Raw genomic sequence first — 8,872 nt, 5'->3', positions numbered from 1 at the left:
GAAGATCAACCCTCTCACTCGGGGGCTTAGCTGCAGTCCAAGCACTCGCCTAAGTTATAAAAATCCTACCGAGTGAAGAGCAACCCTCTCACTCGGAGGCTTAGCTGCAGCCTCGTGCTCGCCTAAGTTATCAAAATCCTACCGAGTGAAGAGCAATCCTCTCACTCGGGGGCTTAGCTGCAGCCTCGTGCTCGCCTAAGTTATCAAAATCCTACCGAGTGAAGAGCAATCCTCTCACTCGGGGGCTTAGCTGCAGCCATGTGCTCGCCTAAGTTTATCAAAATCCTACCGAGTGGTAAGCCAACTCTCTCACTCGGAGGCTTAGCTGCAGCCCTGTGCTCGCCTAAGGTATAAAAATCCTACCGAATGAAGAGCAATCCTCTCACTCGGAGGCTTAGCTTCTCCTGAACCAGCTTCAAGCTCAGCTCGACTTGAGTATGTTTTTGTTCCAGCTCTGAGTAGCGAGCCACAAGATCACAGGAGTTCTGCGAAGAACCAATCGACTAAATGTCAAATATAATTCACTTCCGAGTGAAAAAGGGAAAAACACACGTTTCTAAGACTACAGCCAAATACAAGCATTCGGCCGTAGTCTCGGGGACTACACCCAGTGGGTGCACTCAGCGTGCCCCCACTAATCCCGATGAAGATAAAGTCGACCAGTCGACCTCAAAAAAAAAAGATGCATTCTCTAAGACTGTGATCAACTGCAAGCAGTCGACCACAGTCTCGGGGACTACACCCAGTGGGTGCACTCAGCGTGCCCCCACCGGTTTGTGAAATCCAGTCGACCAGTCGACTGACAGAAAGATTGACATCATAAAGCCTAAGGCCGACTTCCAGCAGTCGACCTTAGCCTTGGGGACTACACCCAGCGGGTGCACTCAGCGTGCCCCCGCTAACACGGAGTTTATTCGACACACCCAGTGGGTGACTACTATAAATTCCGGAAAAGAAAAGTTTTTGGTAGCATATCCAACAGAACAAACAGCGGTCGACTGACCTGGACATTGCTTTGGAGGGCAGAGCTGGCGTCATAAGCTGCCTGGCTCGCATCCCGGATGGTCTTCAGCTGCTCCATCATGAGTCCCGCCTGGCGTATTGCTTCCTTCGTTGCACCAGCTTGGTCCTCGGGGACGTGGTGCGTCGTGAAGAGGGAGGGCTGCTGAGCACTCGTCAGTGGATTTGCGAAGGACACCGTGTGTCGAGTGGTGTTCTCTTCCTCCACAGTCAGAATCTCAGGCGCCGTCACATCCTGAGACACCCTACTGGCGGACGCTTTCCGACTCCTCCTGCGTGCCAGTGGTTCTTCATCCTCGTCGTCGTCAGGGAGATTGATAACAGTGTTGGGTGGAGCTGCGGAGAAGAATCAGGATCAGAGATCGCGAGTCAGTCGACTAAGAACGGTGTTAAGAATACAGTACCTGGGTTCGAAGTTGCTGCATCCTCCATCTCGTGGTCATCAGCCCGGGCCGAGGTCTCAGAAGTAGCAGCACTGCAACTCCAAAGGATCAGTCGACTAACTTCAGCGTTGACCAGAGATAAAGTTCACACAAAATGAGAAGACTCAAACGACACAATTACCCTGATATGGTGGGGATGGACACCTTCATCTTCGGCAGGAGCTTGGTCGGCTTTGGCGGAGCCCCCCTAGGCTGCTTCGGCGCCTTTTCAGTCGGCGCTGGAGAAGTGGTCCTAGGGCGCTTGGTCGACTGCGTCACAACCCCCTTGCCACGTTCAGTCGAAGGGTCGTGGACGAGCTTCGACCGCCTTTCCGAGCGCGGTGGCACGACCTCCTCCTCTTCCTCCTCGTCTTCGGCGTCATCATCATCGCCGTCGTCATCATCATCATCGTCGTCGTCCCCTGCAACGTCCGAGTCCCATTCCTCCTCGTCCTGACTCTCGCCCCCACTCGCCTCACCCTCCTCAGTCGGAGTTTGTGCCCCATTGGGCATCGAGTACAGCTCGGTGAGGGCCTAGCAGATGTCAAGACAATGATCAGTCGACCAATCGGCAGAGTAGACAGAGATGAATGCGACAAGAATGCAGTGGAGAGCAGGGCAAGTGTACCTTATTTGGATCACTGTTGTGGTCGAGTGGAGGAATCCTTCTGGCTCCGCGTGGGTTGTCCTTGTTTCCGGTGACGGCTGCCATCCATCTTTCCAGAGTGACATCGTCGACTGCTTCTGGATGGACTCTAGTCTCGTCTTCGGTCCCACAGTACAACCACATGCAGTGGCTCCGGAACTGGAGAGGCTGGATGCGACGCCTGAGGAAAACCTCCAGGAGGTCCATGCCCGTCACTCCCTCCCGAACCAACTGCACCACGCGCTCCATCAACATCTTCACGTCAGCTTTCTCCTCCGGAATCAGCTTCAGAGGGGAAGGCTTGCTCACTCGGTCCATGGTGAACGGAGGGAGTCCACTCGACTGCCCTAGCGTCGACTGGACCTGGCAGTAGAACCAAGTCGACTGCCAGCCTCTGACGGACTCGGGAAAGGTCATGGGCGGGAAGGTGCTCTTATTCCTCACCTGAATCCCCAGGCCTCCGCACATTTGGACGACTCGGGTTCTCTCGTCACCTGGGCTCGCCTTCTTCATGGACTGAGATCGACACGTGAATATATGTTTGAACAAACCCCAGTGCGGTCGACAGCCCAAGAAACCCTCACACATGGACACGAACGCGGCAAGATAGGCAATGGAGTTTGGGGTAAAGTGGTGGAGTTGCGCTCCAAAGAAGTTCAAAAAGCCACGAAAGAAAACACTCGGCGGCAAGGAAAACCCACGATCCACATGGGTGGCCAAAAGCACACACTCACCCTCTTCTGGCTGAGGCTGCCACTCCTTCCCCGGAAGCCTCGGAGCTCCGTGGGGGATCAAGCCCTCGTTGGCCATGTCGAGAATGTCATTCTCAGTGATGGTCGACTGGATCCAGTCTCCTTGGACCCAGCCTTTCGGCAGGCGGGATCTGGACGAGGACCCTCCGCGGCTGGTGGATCTCCCCTTCGCCTTCTCCGACGCCGACGCCTTCTTTGCACGCTCCAGCGCCGCCGTCTTCTCCTTGGCCATAGTCGCCGGCGAGATGCGCGAAGGGAAGTGGTGCGGGGGCGAGAGCGAGCACGCTAAGCAGGGAGGAAGGAAGCAGAGAGAGGGGGAGAATGCTAAGGCGCAGCACAGAAATCCTCGCCGGGCACATTTATAAGATCCCTTCCGAGTGGATGACAGGTGGGCCCGGTCGATCTAATCATATCTGGAACAGTTATGCAGACGGGATACATGGCGAAAAAGGCGGCGCGGAGATCGAGGCGTCCATGCCCCGTCCCATCCGAACGCCGCGGTCCGCCCCGCTTCGCGCGCGCCCCAAAAATTTCGCATCCCGCGGAATCCGCGAGCAACAAATCAGTCTGACAGGCGCGGTGTTTCCGGCGATCCGTCGCTCGGAGATCGTCGAAGCCTGAAAGATCACTCGACGCAAAAACAGAATGGATCAAGTCGACTGAAGGCAAGTTGTTTCCTGTCGACAAAGGGATTCTTTGGTCCAGAACAGCGCACAACCGGAGCGCAAAGGTTAATCGGAAACGACATCAACTCCTTCTTCACTCGAAGCCTCAATCCATTCGGGGGCTAATGATGGGGTTATGTACCTAGGGTAGGGTCATGGACCTGATCCAAGTAACTTACCCTAGGACATCCTTAGAAGAGGTCGCCTTCCAGTCGACCAACGAGGATTCACTCGACTGGCCAGAAGGACTCGACCACGAAGACCCACTCGACCACCAGGAGGTCAAGAGGCACTCTGCACTGCAACAGCCTGTAATCAAGTAGACTTTATGATAGTAAAGGCCTTTATGTGGGGCGTTACCAGTAACGCCCCAGACTTAACTCACCTTAAACCCTCTCCTACGTGGGCTGGCTGGGGTCCTGGCGCACTCTATATAAGCCACCCCCCTCCACAGGCAGAGGGGTTCAGCACCTTGTAGTTCATACACTCATAATCCACTCGACCGCCTCCGGGCTCCGAGACGTAGGGCTGTTACTTCTTCCGAGAAGGGCCTGAACTCGTACATCCTTTGTGCTTACAACCTCTCCATAGCTAGGACCTTGCCTCTCCATACCTACCCCCCACTCTACTGTCAGGCTTAGAACCACGACAGTCATCTATATAGAACCACTCCGAGGACCAGTCCTCGGACGTCCTCTTTGGGGTACCGGTAGATATCCGGTCCCGGCGATGCGCCATAGTTCGGCTCCGCCCACTTCATAAATAAACCCCTCCTTAGAACGGGGCACGAGGCAAAAGAACCTCTTCCACAGCGCGAAATGGGCTTCAACGCCCAAGAATAGCTCGCAGAGGGCCAGGAAGCACGCAATGTGCAGAATGGAGGCGGGCGTGAGGTTGTGTAGCTGGAGGCCATAGAACTCCAGCAACCCTCGGAGAAACGAATGAATTGGAAATCTGAGTCCTCTCATCAAATAAGGGACTAGGCATACCCGCTCTCCTCGAGAGGGATTGGGGACGCTCTCCGCCTGCTCTCCGCTGCTATAGGTAGCAATCCCGGCTCGAACTGGGACCATATATGCTGGGGGGAGAAGCCCCTTGGACTGAAGCACTACTAGCTCGCTATGCGGGACGGAACATCGCCCCCAATCTCCAGGCCGAGGGCTGGAGAGGCGAGAGGAGGAGCTGCACCGACCGGCCATGATGGAATGGATCTCCGTCGAAGGCACTCTGATGAAAGCTCGCGGAGGGAAGATGGTGTGAATTGGATCTAAATCCCCGTCTCTTTTATGGGCGGTTATTAACGCAACCAGGGGGTGACTGGAAAAATCCCCTGGCTTTTCGCATTCGTTTGACACGTGGAAGATGGTCATTGTGGGGCACAGAAGCAGAGGAGGGCAGCACGCACTAGAAGCCGGACACTATTCGACGGGTACAAGGAATTGGAAGAAGAACCCGCCTTGCAATGTCGAAGACAACTTGCGCGCCGGACTCGTCGTCATTGAAGCCTGGTTCAGGGGCTACTGAGGGAGTCCTGGATTAGGGGGTGTCCGGATGGCCGGACTATGACCTTCGGCCGGACTCCCGGACTATGAAGATACAAGATTGAAGACTCTGTCCCGTGTCCGGATGGGACTTTCCTTGGCGTGGAAGGCAAGCTTGGCGATACGATATGAAGATCTCCTCCCATTGTAACCAACTCTATGTAACCCTAGCCCTCTCCGTTGTCTATATAAACCGGAGAGTTTTAGTCCGTAGGACGAACAACAATCATACCATAGGCTAGCTTCTAGGGTTTAGCCTCTCTGATCTCGTGGTAGATCCACTCTTGTACTACCCATATCATCAATATTAATCAAGCAGGAGTAGGGTTTTACCTCCATCGAGAGGGCCCAAACCTGGGTAAACATCGTGTCCCTTGTCTCCTGTTACCATCCGCCTAGACGCACAGTTCGGGAGCCCCTACCCGAGATCCGCCGGTTTTGACACCGACAATGCCCTTCAATTTTGCACTTGAAGCAAATAATCTTGGTCGAAATCTTGACTTGTTTTTGGCCCTTCTTCTTGTTGCTCTTGGACTTCTTATTCTTCTTATTGGAGTTGAATCCAAGTCCACCTTTTTCATTGGGGGATTTTTGCACACTCAAGATATTGTTGAGTGTGGATTTCCCTTCATGACTCTTTTCCAAGTCTTTCTTCAAAGAAGTGACTTGGGCCTTGAGCTCTTTGATTTCCTCTACATGGTTAGTCTCAACACAAGTACTAGATGAAGTATAAGCTTCATCGTTAGAGAAACAAGGCAAGGAAAGCAATTCATCACAAGATGTACCAACATTGTGAGTAGATGAATTACAAGGACTAGCACATGGCAATATAGTATTTTGACTAGAAGTGGTGCTAGTATCAACATGAGGCTCACTAGATGTTACCTTAGCAATCATGGCCTCATGAGCTATCTTTAGCACATTATGGGATACTAGAAGATCGTCATGAGAGCTTGAGAGCTTTTCATGGCTTTCTTCCAATTTCCCATAATTGCTAGACAACAACTCAAGTTGAGCCCGTAGCTCAACATTCTCCTTCAAAATGGATGCTTCACAAGTAATAGAGTTAGTAGCACAAGCATCATCATTAACAATAATAGGAGGGAGCAACTTAGCAAGCTCTTTTAAATAAGAAGCTTCAAGTTGAGCATGAGACTCGGTGAGTTTGATGAGCTCACCCTTGATCACCCTTGAGCCATTTTTGAGGTGCTCAAAGTCCTCAAGGAGTCTAGCATGAGCAATTTCAAGCTCAGCATATTTAGTTTAGAAATCATTGGCCACCTCAAGAGTTCTATCATGAGATTCTCTCACTCTAGATAATTCTAGAGCAAAAGTCTCCTCAAGAGATTCGGAGGTGGTTTGTTCATGTTAAAGAGCTTGAGATAGCTCCGCGATCTCATTTGCGTAATCACGCCCATGAGCTTCCATTTTCTCAATGGTGACCTCATGCTCCTCTGGATGAGATTCCAACTCCTCAATGTATTTCTTGCCATCAATGGCAATGGACATTATTTCCATGAAGTTGGAACGAGCAATTTTATTTTTATGAAGAGCTTTAAAAATCATATCCCCCTTAGTTTTTAAGGAGGCAACATTATCATTCTCTTCATCATTATCCTCATCATCATTGGCATCAACATCATCATCAAGAGACATATTGGGGTACAAAGTAGGAGATACCTTTGACGCCTTAGCCATAAGGCAAAAAGCAATAGATGATGGTGTAGGATCCCTTGAGGCACCATTAAACACCACATCTTGTTCCATGGAGTGTTGGGTTTCCTCTACATTGTTAGCACAACAATTCGAGGAAATAGATGCATTTTTATCATGGCAACAAGACATAGCAAGCATATCATCATGAGATTTAGTCAAGCAATTTCTACATGATATGCAAGGACTATCAACACAAGCATGTGAAACATTTGGAGGGCTCGAAGTGTTAAATCCCAAAGAAGGAGCATTGCAATAATATAGTGATGAAGGATCATCCACAATAAGCATACTATCGTCATTGCAATGACCAACACTACTCACCATATCATTACCTTGTGGCAAACCACATGTAGGTGAAGTAGAATAAGTTGAGAAGACTATACGAATGGAGGTGGAGGGAGAACAATCATCCCCACAAATCTTGGACACACCATATTTATCTTGAAGCTTCGTCCACAACTCATGAGCATCTCGGAACGGCATGAGTTGAAATATAACTACATTGCTCAAAGCATCAAAAAGCACATTAGAAGCTTGAGCATTGAGATAAGAGTTTTTCTCATCCTCTAAAGATAATCTTTGGGGATCCTTTGGAGGAGAAAAACTCATATCTACAATTAGCTCTAAATTTGGGTCCATGACCCTAAAGAGATTAAGCATGCGAATTACCCAAACATCAAAATTTGTGCCATCAAAACTAATTGTGTCAGAGAATCCTAATCCTCTAGTCGACATCTTTACTCTCTAGGCGGTTAAGCCTAACAAAGAGAGACGAGGCTCTGATACCAATTGAAAGATCGTGGATGTCGCCTAGAGGGGGGGTGATTAGGCGTTTTAAAATAATTACGGTTTAGGCTTGAACAAATGCGGAATAAACCTAACGGTTAATTTGTCAAGCACAAAACCTACAACAACTAGGCTCACCGATGTGCACCAACAACTTATGCTAAGCAATATAAGCAACTATGTGATAGAAAGATATATGACAAGAACAATATGGCTATCACAAAGTAAAGTGCATAAGTAAAGGGCTCGGGTAAGAGATAACCGAGGCATGTGGAGACGATGATGTATCCCGAAGTTCACACCCTTGCGGATGCTAATCTCCGTTTGGAGCGGTGTGGAGGCACAATGCTCCCCAAGAAGCCACTAGGGCCACCGTAATCTCCTCACGCCCTCGCACAATGCAAGATGCCGTGATTCCACTAAGGGAACCTTGAGGGCGGTCACCGAACCCGTACAAATGGCAACCCTTGGGGGCGGTCACCGAAGCCTTACACTTTGGAACCCTTGGGGGCGGTCACCGGAACCCGTCAAATTGCTCGGGGCGATCTCCACAACCTAATTGGAGACCATGACGCTTGCCCGGAGCTTTACACCACAATGATTGAGCTCCGAACACCACCAACCGTCTAGGGCGCCCAAGCACCCAAGAGGAACAAGCTCAAGGGCACCAAGCACCCAAGAGTAATAAGCTTCTCAACTTGTAACTTCCACGTATCACGTGGAGAACTCAAACCGATGCACCAAATGCAATGGCAAGGGCACACAGAGTGCCCAAGTCCTTCTCTCCCAAATCCCACCAAAGCAACTAATGCTAGGGAGGAAAATCAGAGGAAGAACGAAAGAAGATCACGAAGAACTCCAAGATCTACATCCAAGGGGTTCCCCTCACTTAGAGGAGAAAGTGATTGGTGAAAATGTGGATCTAGATCTCCTCTCTCTTTTCCCTCAAGAACTAGCAAGAATCATTGGAGGGATTGAGAGTTAGCAAGCTCAAAGAAGGTAAACAATGGGGGAAGAACACGAGCTCAAAGGATAAGGTTCAATGGGGAAGAAGACCCCCTTTTATAGGTGGGGAAAAATCCAACCGTTGTGCTCACAGCCCGCGCAGAGCGGTACTACCGCTCCAAGGAGCGGTACTACCACTAGGGCGGTAGTACCCCTTCGAAACACAACAGCGAGGAGGCAAAAAGGCCAGAAGAACCGTCGGAGCGGTAGTACCGCTTGACCTCACGGTACTACCGCTAGGGGTAGCGGTACTACTGCTAAGGGTAACGGTACTACTGCTTGCGAGCTGTACTAAAAAATTACATCCGTGCCTACCACC

The sequence above is a fragment of the Triticum dicoccoides genome, chromosome 3B (genome assembly GCF_002162155.2).
Source record: "Triticum dicoccoides isolate Atlit2015 ecotype Zavitan chromosome 3B, WEW_v2.0, whole genome shotgun sequence".
Classification (NCBI taxonomy): domain Eukaryota; kingdom Viridiplantae; phylum Streptophyta; class Magnoliopsida; order Poales; family Poaceae; genus Triticum; species Triticum dicoccoides.
Note: the sequence above shows the minus strand (reverse complement) of the source record.